General features: G+C 46.0%; 1 non-coding gene across 1 annotated transcript; it reads left to right on the top strand.

Annotated features, from left to right (window-relative positions):
- Window positions 1-5,859: 5,859 nt before the first annotated feature.
- TRNAC-ACA lies at window positions 5,860-5,941 on the top strand. Its single transcript has one exon. It is a non-coding gene; the product is annotated as a tRNA-Cys (tRNA).
- Window positions 5,942-9,738: the final 3,797 nt, after the last annotated feature.

The raw sequence follows: 9,738 nt of genomic DNA, 5'->3' as shown, positions 1-9,738 counted from the left end.
AAATCTGGTTGTGGGTCCAGAATCCAAGGTGTGTCCACAATGTAGGGGTGAAGAAAGGGGAACCAGACTAGAAAAGGCCAGTGTGGAGCAATCAGAATCATTCTGCTTCCCAAGGATTGTGCTTTCTGAATCACTTTTGATAGCAAGGGAAACGGAGGAAAAGCATAAAGCAGACCGGAGGGCCAATCGTGAGCTAGAGCGTCCCTGGGTGATCAGCGTGAAGTAGCTGCTGCATTTGGCATTGAGGGGGCTGGCAAAAAGGTCGCAGCAAGGCTGACCCCATCTGCTGATGATTCATTCTGCAACTAGACGATTTAGGGACCACTCGTAAGGCATCAGAATAGCTCTGCTTAGCCTGTCCGCTATCACGTTGGACTTCCCCGGAATGTGCGTTGCCACCAGAAACCGTTGGGAAGATACTGCCCACTGCCACTCTCGCATGGCCTCTCTGCACAGGGGGTGAGATCTGGTTCCCCCCTGCTTGTTCAGATACCACACCACTGACATGTTGTCCGAGTGTATTGCAATAGTCCCTAGAGGTAGAAAGCTCTGAAGTGCCTGCAACTCAAGTAGCACCGCTCTCATCTCTAGGACGTTGATATGCAGATGTATCTCGTGATCTTGCCATGTGCCTTGGATTGTCCTGCCGAGATAATGCCCCCCCACCCCATCTGGGAGGAGTCCGTGGTCACTGTGGCAACCGGGGTTGGTGGACCTAAGGGTTTTCCCCTGTCCAGATTGTTGGTGCAAAGCCACCAACTGAGATCTTGTTTGCATCTGTCCGTGAGCAAAATAGGGTGGGAAAGTGGAAGTTTTTGGAGAGACCATTGAGCAAAGAGGAGCCATTGAAGGAGCCTCATGTGCAATCTCGCTAGAGGGACCAACATAATTGTAGCTGCCATGGTCCCCAGGAGTTGAAGAACACATCTTGCCTTCGCTTTCCTCAGGGGTATCAGGGCGTGCACCTGTTGCTGTAAGACTCTGATTCTTTCCTGCGGTAGAAATGCTCGTATTCGAACGGTGTCTAATTCTGCACCTATAAAAATGACATGCTGTGAGGGCAACAAGGCAGACTTTTCCCAATTTAGTGTTATGCCCAACTGTTGACAGAGAGTGATGGTAGCGCCCCTGGTTTGGATTAGTAGATGCCTGGTGGGGGCGGTAAGGAGCCAGTCGTCCAGATACGGAAACACTTGGAATCCTTAACGTCTCAAGTGAGCTATCACCACCGCCATACACTTGGTGAACACCCTGGGGGCTGTGGTGAGACTGAAGGGGAGGGCTCGAAACTGGAAATGACTGGCTCCCAGCTGAAAGCGTAGGTGACTCCTGGATGCCCTGTCCATTTTGACATGGTAGTAAGCATCCTTGAGGTCGATGGAGCACATCCATACTTCTTCTCCCAACAATAGGAGAATCAACTGTAGTGTGACCATACGGAACTTGGACTTTTGTACATAGTTGTTCAGTTGGCTGAGATCTAATATGGGTCTCGGGTCCCCTGTTTTTTTCGGCACCAAAAAGAATCTTGAGTAAGTCCCTAATCCGATTTGGTCTGAGGGGACACGCTGGATGGCTCCCTTTCCTAGCAGCTTTGAAACCTCTGAAGCTGCTTGATCCCTTTGACTGGGTGGAATGTCCGGGATTTTTCTGACTGGAGGGGGGGTTTGACGAAAAGGGGATGACATAACCTGCGGAAATTATTCGTAATACCCATCGGTCCTGGGTGATGCTTTGCCAGGCTTCTGGGTATAACGTTATTCGACCCCCGACTGGCTCCAGAAAAGCAGTCGGGCATCCCATCAGGAACGACGGTAGGGAGTGCCGCGAAAGGAATCGCGGTCTCCCGAATTGCGGGGCCCCCCTCTGCCTCTAGGGTGGCATCTCCCTGAATAACCTCCCCCTCCTCTGCCTCTGGAGGGGGACTCACCTTGTGCACCAGGAAAAAACCTCTGTGACTTTTTGAACCACATCTTCCCACCCCACTGGGCCTTGGGGTAAGGCCTAGAGGGAAGGGAAAAACGGACCCCTACAGCAGACAGGGTCTTTCTCTCTTGTTCGCACCTGGTGAGGGTGTCTTTCACTTTGGTTCCGAACAAATAAGAACCATCAAAGGGGGCGTCAGTGAAAGAAGACTTGAAGGCCTCCGCGAAATGACAAAGGCGCAGCCAGGCTTGCCTTCTAAGGGCGACTCCTGAGCTTGCTGCCCTACTCGCTCCCTCGGCTACATATGAAATGAGCCGCATGGAGGAGTTAACGATGGAACTGAGAGTAGACACCTGGGCGTTTATCGTCTCGGCCACCGCCTCAGGAACGTTACCCGCAAGAGTATCTCCTAACTCCTTGTGGAGATCTCTCTGGAGCCGAGGAAAATGAGACAGGTAGTTCAGCGACCATAAGGTAAAGGTTGCTGACGAGAGGGTACGCTTCCCGTACCGGTCCATGGTCCTAGACTCCTTGTTAGGAGGATGGATGGAGGAAGAAGTCTCTGCTACTTCCTTCTGAGTGGCCGCTGCCACCACCATGGCATCCACAGGGACTCCTTTGGACAAAAACTCCTTACCCGGGGGAGCAGAAAGAAACTTATTGGGTCACCTAGGAACGGGTTCCACAGAATCAGGGTTCTCCCACACCCTCCGACAAATTAAATCCAGGAGCTCGTCGAAGGGTGGGGACACCCAGGAGGCAGAAGGCTGAGCACCAAAGGCCTTCAGGAAGACCGACTCCTCCTCGGAGGGGGCTTTGCACGGCCAGTCACCTCTGTTTCAATATCTCCAGGATGTCGGAGAACGAAACATCATCAGAGGATGACTTGGGGGACCCTCCAATTCCTCGAGGTCAGTATCTGAGGTGAGAGATTCATCCTGGGAGTCTATGTGCTTCCTCTTGCACGTTTTCTTTCTAGGGGGCTCCACAGGCAAGAACTCTGAAGGGCCCTCAGAAACTTGGGGACCACTCGTGGGGGTATCCCTAGGCCTTGGGGCTCCACTGTCTACAGATAGGAGGTGATCAGAGGCTCTCACCGGAGTGGTAGGGGACAGAATGATCGACCCGCATGATGTAGCTGATGATCTGGCCAGCACAGTCTGCATGGTCTCAAAGGCAGCCCCCCCCCCGAGTCCGAGGACCGGCCAGCCTCCGAGACCATGACAGGAGTTGGGGTTCCTTGAGCCGAGGCACCGAGCGGGAGACTAGGAACCGAAATATGTCCTGAGGTGTCCCCCTCGGGCCCGACTGAAGAATCCCGAGTCTGGAACCCCGTGGACGGCGCCGACGGGGTCGGAGCCGATGTCGGTACAGATATGCCCGGAGAGGCCATCAGAACCGACCTAGGAACATCACATGGAGCGGAACATTCTGGCTCCGAAGACAGAGATGCGCTCGGAAGAGGAATGATCGAAGAAGGTATCGAGACAGGCTCCAGAGCTGACTGGGACGGAGCCGAAAACAATTTTGCCAAAACCGGTGACTGGAGGAGCCTCTGCACCACCCTATCGACATCCACATCTGAAAGAGTCCTGGAGGATTTAGAGAACAGAGAGGGAGATAGAGATCTCCTCTCAGGTGACACTCGTCTAAGACTGGGCGATCGGCTCCGAAGGGGTTCCAAAATAATTGGAGCCGATGCCGGTTCCATCAACACCGACACTTCCTGCGGCCCCAATGACAGTGGAGCCGAGGAGGTCGAAGCAAGTTTTGTGACTTTCTCCGGTGGCTCCGAGGAAACTGAAGGAGCCGGAGATCGCTTTTTTGACTTTGAGGATTTAGATTTAGAACTGGAAGCAGAATCCATGGCCTCTTCGAACGAGGGTTTCAGGAGTCCCTTAAGAATTAGCTTATTCTTTCTTTCTTGTAGCACCCTGGAACTAAAACATGGCAGAAGCTGCAGGACTCCTGCAGATGGATTGCTCCCAGGCAATAAACGCAAACAGAATGTCTATCGGTGATGGACATTTTGTAACCACACTTAGAGCACTTTTTAAAACCCGAAGGTTTTTGCTCCTTGGAATCTTTAGACATATTTTAACAAGTAATCACAAAAACCCCAACAATGAACAAGTCACTGTCAGACAGGAAAAACGACACAAACACGCAAAACACCACAAACGCGGGAACAAGTTTTTTTACACAACACAGCACACACACAATCCTCAGAAGGGACACACACTGAGACGACTAGGGCTAAAAACCTCTAACTAAAACGGTTTATTTACCACGTACACAAAAGGGAAACAGACACTAAAACCTCTAACTCAAACGGTTTTAGAAACGAAACAATAAAGGACAAGAGGGGAAGACTAGGTCCTCTAACTGAAACGGGCCTAGCCTGACAGAACAGTTAGCGGGATACCACAACCAAAATCACACTACAGAAATACCAACACAACACCAATTAGAAATAGCTATTAAAATAGCTTTTTGTTTATAACAAGTTTTCTCAGAATAACAAGAAAAACGGGTACTTAGCCACAGCCAAGAGCGAGACCACGTCTGAGCTACACGAGCGGCAAACGAGATCTGGGGATATGGAGCAGTGCAGCATGGGATATCTGCTTAGCCCAGCCAATAGAAGACTTCGAGCTAGAAAAGTTTGGCCGAGTCGGAGCCGAATAACATCTGTTCAAACACTAATGACAACGGAAAATTGATTTCCGAATATCTGTCTCAACCCCAAACTTCTTTTAATTACACTAATTAACAAGTAAAGCAGAAGATAAGCTAAAAAATGCCTAAAAGGGACAGTGGAAATAAATGAGAAAGTGAGAGAGAAGGGAAGCTTACTTCATCTTCAGAGCTTAAGAAGACCAATCACCACACTGTTCTTAAATTCAGGTAAAAAAAAAACTAGTTAAACTTCAGTAATGATTTGTAAGACTACTAAGCACGATCAATGCTAAAGCTGTGAATGAGTGAACAGAAGACTACAACCTAACTGTAGAGTTAAATCTCTTCAGGACTGTAGACCTATTAGGTCATTTTGAGGTATAACAAATTAAACAACTAGCACCCACTAACAATGATACTAAGACATACCTACTGCAAGACGTACATGTACATACATATATAAAATGAAAAACTTTTTTTAGTTTATATAAGTTGATGTTCTTTAAAGCCACTTTCCACACTTTCTCTATGGAGTCCAGACCCGTCGTGCATCTGGAGGATTAGTCAGACCTAACTATTAAATGCAAACCTAATTTAATTTTAAGATGACAGGAAATATCATTTCTAGGCCAGAGATTAGGAAGAGACTGAAAAATTAGTCTATATTTATTCAGGACCATCGATACTCTTCACACAAGCAACTTATACTTCTAAAGGAACATACTGGATATGAATGGAGCTGCTGAAGTGTACATACCTAGGTCAGCAGTTCAAGTGGTTACAAAATAACTCACAAACATCCGAAGAAAAGTTTGTTTGTGTCTTTCGGCTTTTCCCGGTTAGGGGTCGCCACAGCGGAACTCCGGTCCGCTAATGATTGGCAGTAGAGTTTTACGTGCTGGCTTGCCTGGCCTAACGCACAACCTTCAACGAAGGAACACCCGTTCACGCATGTCGCCACACAGAAGACTCTCTGACTGAGAATCGAACGGGCAATGTCTAACTGTGAGGCGACAACGCTACCGCAGCACCAACACCGCAAAAGTAAACATCCGAAGAAAAGTACTGTGACATATCAACCTTAAACTAAAAAAAAAAAAAACAGTAGTACATAATGAAAATAAAACTCCCCTTGAAAGGACATGGTATAAAACTCCCTACAGCAGAATTCAGCACCATATTATTAGACTACCAACATGTTCAGTACAAATACTAACATAATTAAAGCTCTAACTGAAAAAAAACCCCAAAAAGGTAGTCGTGGCTAAGTGGTTAAGGCGATGGACTACAAATCCATTGGGGTCTCCCTGCGCAGGTTCGAATCTTGCTAACTACGATTTTTTTATCTTGTAAGTAGGTCTGGTTTCACTTTCATTTCTTATATCACAGTAAGTTACTAGGCTAATTGCCATAGAGCCCTTACAAGCCTACCCAAGTTCTACCCTTATTTCCATGATCAGCACCTAATGCCTGTGTCCAAGAGGTGCAAAGGAGGAACCCCCGGGATGAATTTATGGTTTCCCAGCCAATTGCCCAGACTACAAATGAAGAGGGGACTGAGGTTCTCTGTCTGACATGAAGTGGAAGTCTGTTCCAAAAATGTTGTAAACTCTGGAATCAAATCTGTCTCTCCAGCAGCTTCTATTAATGTCACATACCAGCTTAAGGTCTTTAGAGTGAGTAATCCATGGATCATTTGACTTGCGGACAAGCAGCATTTATTATTTATTTATATTTGTTGACCGGGAGTGTCCGACTGGACGTAGGTCCATTTTCAGCGGAGGCCCGGGGAGAAAAGCTCCACAGTTAAAATAAACAGACAGTAGTTACATTGGATTACATAGCGATTAACAATTTACATAGCAATTACTTACAACATATTTACAGATGAAGAACATAGTACATCAGTAGACAACTAGAATCTTTATCTGTGAAGTACATAACAGACATTAACAAATGTTACAAGAAGAAGTTCCTGCTGTATAATAAGTACTGGCTTATGAGTATCTGAGCTTGCTATAATCAAGGTAGTTAGTGGAGTGGAAAGAAAGGTAGTGTTTGGATGGGGTGGGTGATATTAAGAGTGGGAGTTGCAAGGGCATAGCCAGCATGTTTTTAGGTGCGCTTTTAGTAAAGTTTTGAAGTGGGTGCATGATGGTATGGAGGTAATTGTGGGTGGGAGGGAGTTCCATAACTTGGCTATGGTGCAAGAGAATAGTGCTTTACCAGCAGAATTATTGGCTTTAGTGATCTGCAAGTGATTTTTGTTGCTGGATCTTAGTGGTCTAGTGGTGCGATAGGGTTGGAGTAGATTCTGGAGGGATGGGACATTTAGTGGATGGTTTACTAGTTTGAGGGCAAGTGAGAGTTGATACCATTGAAGGAGGTGAGGGAGTTGAAGCCAGCCCAGTTCAGCAAGTGAGAGACAATAGTGACTACTGTAGGATGCCCCTGTGGCGAATTTGGCGATTTTGTTGTAGCAGGTCTCTAGCTTGTTAAGATTGCATTGCCTTAGGTTGGTATATATTGGAGAGGCATAAAGTAGGGTGGAGATAAGGTGGGAATTTGCTATTGAAATCTTTGCTGCTAACGCTCCTAGTTTTTTGTGGACTTTTTTTATGGTCATGGATATGTGAATGTCAAATTTTAGTTTATTGTCTATTTCCACTCCTAGCAATTTGGTGTGTTCAGTTGGGTATATAGTCGTGTTGTCTTTTGCTGTAATGTTAAAGTGAGAGTTGTTTTGAGTATGTTTGGTGGGTTGGAAGATGAGTAGTTTAGTTTTGTTTGGGTTGAGTATTAATTGGGCATCGGATAACCAAGTTTCAACAGAGGAAAAGGCTTCCTGTGTGACGTTTTGCAGTTTGGGTAGGGACTGCGCTGAGCAGATGATGGTTGAGTCATCTGCGTATTGTATGAGTGTGCCATGTTTGGTGGCAGAGGCTAGATTATTGGTGAAAACAGAGAAGAGTAGGGGTCCAAGGATAGATCCTTGGGGAACCCCTATGGAGACAGGTAGTTGGGGAGATATGTCATTCTGCCATACAACAGATTGTTGGTGGTCAGACAGGTAACTCTGAAACCAGTTGGTGACTGACTGTGAGAAGGATAGGTTATTGAGGACAGAGATAAGTTGTTTGTGTGGGACCATGTCAAATGCTTTAGATAGGTCTAGGAAAGTAGCAGAGGAGAGATAGCCATTGTTTTTATGCTGAAGGATAGTGTTAGTAAAGGAGAGTAAGGCAGTGATGGTGCTATGGTTTGGTCGGAAACCATGCTGAGTACTGGAATGGAGGTTGTTAGTAAGGAGGTAGTCTGAGACCTGAGAGTGTATGCATCTCTCTAGTATTTTGGAGAGTGGAGAGAGAATAGCTATGGGGCGGTAACTGGTTAGTTCTGTGGAGGGTTCACCTTTGTGGAGGGGAATTATATGTGATACTTTCCACAGTGTGGGAACGTAACTTTATGACAGAGATCGGTTAATCAAGATGGATACTGGGTAGGCCAGAGCATCACCTGCGATTTGTAGGTATTCACTTGGGAGGCTGTCTGCTGCTAATCTGGTGGGCTTAAGTTTAGTTAAGAGTTTTTTTATGTTGGAGGTAGATACAGGAGAAAAAGAGAAGGCAGTGGGGAGATTACTAGTTGAAGTTGTGGGTTTGGAGGGGGGGGTTGTGTTGCTTAGCTAGTGATAGTATGGTTTGTGTGAAGCGTGTGTTGAATGAGGTAGCAATATTTTCTGAGGAGTGAGGGATGTTAGGAGGAGGGGTACTGACTTTACCTGGGTGGAGGATGGAGTTTATGGAGGACCAGAATTGTTTGGGGCTGTGTTGGGAGGAATCTAGGGCAGACTGGTAGTATTGTAATTTGTCCTGTTTTATTAGCTTTTTGACTCTATTGCGTAGTTCTAGGAATTTCTGTCTAGTTGAGGGGGTTTTGGTTTTGCGCCAGTGCTCCCAGGCTTTATCCCTGTTTTTCATTTCTGTCTTAGTGGTTTTCTGTAGCCATGGGGAAGGTTGTGCTTTGATTCTGGAAAGTCTTATGGGAGCATGGTAATTAAGGATGCTCAGGAAGGTAGTATTAAAAAATTCAACTGCGTCATCAAGACTGAGGTACTTTAGAGGATGTCAGTTGCATTCTTTGAGGGATGAGATGAATGTGAGTGGGTTAAAGTTTAGTTTTTTACGTATTTGACAGTAGATGACAGGTTTAGCTTGGTATAGGTATTTTTTGAGTAGGAATGTTGGGGAGTGATCACTGAGGCTATCTGATAAGCAGCCTGTTATATATGACTGGGGGCTCTTACTGACTAGTATCCAGTCCAGGGTAGTGTGCTTGCTTGAGTTTTTATTTATCCTGGTTGCGACTGGACTAGTTGGGTGAAGCCATGAAGGTTTACAGGATGGGTTGGATGGTTGCCAGAACAGGATTGCCAGTCAATATTGAAATCACCTAAAATTATAGTTTCTTGGGAGAGTTGGTGGGTAGACCATCATTTCCAATAAAGCAGGGTCAAAGATCACCTCTGAGTAGTCTGTATGAAACAGAGTAAAGTGACAGTCACTTCAGACGATCCATATAGGACAGATGCTGAAGATCTTGAATTTGCTTTGTGAGGAACCTTTGTGGTTTCTCCAATTGCTGCAACTGTTTGGAAAGGTACATACCAAATGGGACACTGTACTCCATTATTAGCCCGATGAGGGAAGAGTACAGGGACGTTATAACTTTTTTTTTTATGGAAGAAATTCCCTTCCTTATGAGATAAGCACTACAGAATGGCCTTCTTACCACTGTGGAGACATGGTGATCAAAGGTAAGACTGCTGTCGACCTGTGTACTCAGGTCTCTTACCACTGACTGCATACTTAGGGATTTGCTACTGATCTGGTGGTTAGAAGGAACATCGCTCTTACGGAAAGGGATAATAATATATTTTTTTGCATTGAGTTTAAGGCCATGACTTTGGCACCAATCATATGTTTGTGTAAGACCTTCTTGTAGGATTCTGACATCATTTGGAGATACTATGATCACTCCCAGTTTGCAGTCATTTTGTCAGCCACAGACCTTTAGTTTATGCTTGTACTTCTGTAAAATAAATTCCAAAAAGTAGATGTCCCAGGGCTCATC

This window comes from Protopterus annectens, chromosome 16.part0 (genome assembly GCF_019279795.1).
Source record: "Protopterus annectens isolate FY-2018-M chromosome 16.part0, PAN1.0, whole genome shotgun sequence".
Taxonomy (NCBI): domain Eukaryota; kingdom Metazoa; phylum Chordata; order Ceratodontiformes; family Protopteridae; genus Protopterus; species Protopterus annectens.
This window is presented reverse-complemented; position numbering and strand designations above follow the sequence as displayed.